The sequence below is a fragment of the Poecilia formosa genome, unplaced genomic scaffold, assembly GCF_000485575.1.
Source record: "Poecilia formosa unplaced genomic scaffold, Poecilia_formosa-5.1.2 Scaffold3, whole genome shotgun sequence".
NCBI lineage: Eukaryota > Metazoa > Chordata > Actinopteri > Cyprinodontiformes > Poeciliidae > Poecilia > Poecilia formosa.
In genome coordinates, this window is record NW_006799942.1 from 1,977,774 (window position 1) to 1,981,575 (window position 3,802).

General features: G+C 40.3%; 1 long non-coding RNA gene across 1 annotated transcript in view; it reads left to right on the forward strand.

Moving 5' to 3' along the window:
* Window positions 1-3,294, forward strand: part of LOC107836531 (uncharacterized) — a 3,727-nt gene extending 433 nt beyond the window's left edge. Inside the window, exon 2 of the long non-coding RNA XR_001662448.1 lies at window positions 2,670-3,294. This is a non-coding gene — a long non-coding RNA (uncharacterized LOC107836531). The remainder of the gene's footprint in view (window positions 1-2,669) is intronic.
* The last annotated feature ends 508 nt before the right edge of the window (window positions 3,295-3,802 follow it).

Genomic DNA, 3,802 nt, shown 5'->3' on the forward strand with positions numbered 1-3,802 from the left:
TATATATATATATATATATATATATATTGCTGGTTAATTAATGTGCCTAATTAAGGAGTGGGGGATGCTACTTCAGCTTTATCGGGATGGGAAAAGATGTGGAAATGTCACAGTGTAGTGTACAGGGATGTGCTCATAAAGTGAGTGGGGTGGTTTGGTGGGCGGATGAGCGACTCCTTTAAAATCTCTCGAGGCACCGGGAGGTTTCCGGTGATAGTGATGACATTATTGCCATCCCTTTCTTCCGGTGGTGCGCTAAACTGCTCACCTCTCTCTCTCTCTGTCCCTTATCCCCCTTTCTCCTTAACTCTCTCCCCCAGCCCCCCCCTTGTGCACTTCCGGTCGGCGTTTCCTTCATCTTTTTTTCTCTCAGATCTAATTTTGTGACGTCGTCAACTGGTGAAGTCATTCCTGCGTCATTCTTGCGCACTTTGCAGATGATACGCAGTCACCTACTATAACCCTTTTAAAGGCATTGTGCTCGCTCGCTCGCTCGCTCACGCACGCACGCGCGCACCGCAGTATGATCTTCTGCGTGATGTGCGCACGGCTGTCAGTGCGAGAGGAACGTGCATTAACAGCACGAGGGTGGGAGTGGGTGGTACGAGTCAATGAAACCCCCTTGTTCATTCACAAGTCTTTGTTAATGCATACAGTAGCTCTGACTTTGGTCGTGGCGGTAGTTAAGTGTTAAAAAAGAAAAGTCATAAAACTGTTCCGTAACACTTTTAAATTATAACAAAATAACTATGTTGTTGTTCAATACTGAGAAATAAATGGTGTTCTTAACATGTATCATGTCATTTCTAGAGCGAACCGAACCGGTGACGTGTAGATTTACGACCGGTGATGCCTAACAACGCACTCGGAGTCCAGCATTCGCGCCCTTCTTCAAGCACGCGCATCTCCTCGCGGTTTCTCCCCAGCGCCATGGAAACCGAGCTAGACCTAGTCACTGCCCACGCGCTCTGATAAGACGCGGCAGAATGAAGCGAGAGCCGATTGGTGCGCTCGTGAGGTGTCGTCACACGCGACGCGCGAACCCCTCGGGGGCTTTCGACCACGTGACGGCAGTCGTCACCTCAGCACCGTCTATTAGGGAATTGGATGTGGTTGTGACAGATGTGAGGTTACATATGCGATGAGGTGAAAGTGCCTTCAGACTAATTGTAATCTCAGGTTAAAGGTCACAGCACAGCTGTAGCAGAGGGGGCAAATGGGACTGAAATTTGCCCCCTTTCAGTTGCTGGGGCGGCTGGTTCAGCACCGTGGACAGCAGCGATGTGACACTCAGCTGTGTCGCTGTCCAGGCTTTGGTGCTGAAACGAAAACAACTGTGAACTTTGGAAGAGTCTGTAGATAATTTGCAGGAAATGGATAAAACATTAAGCCTGATGAGTGATTTTTATTTTAACTTAACCATGTGACTGGTGGTGGTTTTCAAAATTATTTTTGAAGGAGAATGAATGGGGAGAAAAATCATACTTTTCTAAATATTTAATGTAGCTTTCAATGTAGTTATGGAGAGTATTCAGGTTAAATTCAACATGAACACACAGCATGCAAAGACTTCAGGAAGAAGGCAATGGTGGAAGTCTGGAAGAAAGAAAGAAAGTGGATAAAAAGGTGAAAAAGAAAAACAGGAGATGTATTATAGAAGGCAGAATGAAAGGATGATTCATAAAAGGAAGGGAGGAAAGAAAAATAAAAAGGAAAGATGTGAGAAAGGGAAGAAGCAAACTGGGAAGGATGGATAAAAAAGGGAATATAGTTTAGAAAAAAATAAGTTTTCCTTACTCCGTTTCCATTATTTCCATGCTTAGCAAGATGTGAGCAATACTTAAACCGAATTTTATAGTTTTCATTCTTTTCTGGCCTTTTCAATACATTGCAAAAACCCTTAAATTATAATTTTAATTCAAAGGTTTTCTATCTAGCTAGCTAAAAACTGTTAACAGGTTTGGCAGGAGCTGCTCCTGTGCTTCATGAGACCAGGATGGTCAAATCCAGTTCAGTTGTTATTGAATGCTTCTCTCCTGTTTCTCAGAATATCTCCATCACATGGACACATTTAAGCACTAACTGGGTCAGGGACAGGAAAACTGGGGGTGGTGATGCCTCAGGGCAGCCTTGAGAAAGTTGGTCTGGGAAAAAAGGAAACTTGAACATTTTTAAAAGTTTTTCAGAAAAAGAGGAAGTAAGTCAGATATTTATTACAAACTGAAACCGCAATTTGGTTTCTTCACTTACATTCACAACAAATGTCAACTCAAGGAATTTTACAACACAGTTTTAAATTGATATAATTTTATGTAGAAATATGAATCTATAAAAATACACATCAGATCAGCTCAGTCAAGTAGACAGATTTACATTCAGAGGCATTCATCTGAACAGGAAACCCACTCTGCTGCATTGAGTGAATTTGTAGCAATCCCTGTAAACCATTTCATAACTTAAAAAAGAACTTGCTAAATTCTAATTTAACTTACTGCATTTAAATAATAATGTTTCAACTTGGTGCTTAAACCATAAACAAATAGAAAATTAAAGAAAAGTATTATTTTTATTTTTTTATCTGCTATTTCAACTTTCTCCTTTCTTGGTCAGTAGTTTTATTTTATTAATGGTAAATCTCTTTTTCTCTCTCTCTCTGCTTGTTGCTGCAGATTTCCACATGGAAGAGGACTTTGCCCCCTTCTTTTCCTCATCCTGCCAGTGCATCAGCACCTTGGCTTTAGACTGCTTACTGCTTATACAGTGTCACAGTACAGTAACAGTCTACAGTCATGGCTACTGAAGCCTGGCGATTCATCAGACACCTCTGTGAGGAGAGCGTAGATGTGGAAAACAGCCCAATGACAGTGCGCAGAGCTTTTAAAATGGCCGACCTGATAGCAGAGTGTCAACGTGTGAGTCAGTGATCTTGCTCTGCCTCTCTTTTTCTTTCTCTCTCTCTCCTTCTCTCCTGCTGTGTCTGTTTTTTCCCTCCTGCTCAGAGAGGAAACCTGTGTGGGCTTGCATTGGGGGAGTCCTACACCCTGCAAGTGCGTAACGTTCACACTAAAACCAATGAGACGTTGCAGTTTCCAGTTACCATGCCAACTCTAGCTCCACCTCAACCCTGCTGTCTCCATGGCGACCGTGGCTTTAGATTGTTACTCTAGCAACAGCACCATGGTAACAGTCTACAGCCATGGTCGTTAGGGGCAGATGTCATCAGGAACAGAAAATTTGAGGTCAATAAGTTTTATGTGTTTGTTAAAGAAAAACATTGAACTTTTTTTTAAATAGCAATGCTGTCTGTCTGTCTATAATATACTTAGACATTTTAATTTTATTTAGTTTTATTACTGCAATTAAATAAACATGACACAATTCAAATCAATAAAGTATTAAGATAATTCTTTAAAATACATACACAACCAGGAATTATTGATAATAAATAGTTTGAATTACTATTATATGCTCCAACTGACAGACTCAATTATTTGCTTAAGAGAAATCAATTGGAGAGGATTTAAGTTTATTTTATTAATCAGTTTAGCGATGGTTTTAGTTTGTGGAATATTTTACTAATCCTATGTATAAGTGTAGTTGTGCAGTCAAGCATGAATTAATTTTCTCATGTCAAGTTTCATTAAAAGGAATTTGACTTTAGATTGTCCAGCTTTGATGAAACGAGCCTTTGGATGTGCTACATATTGATTATTGAAGGTAAAGATAAAATCCAAAGTCAGACCTACATTTAAATTAGCAGGGAAAAATAACAACAAAAAAGTTTTTATATTTCACAGAATTT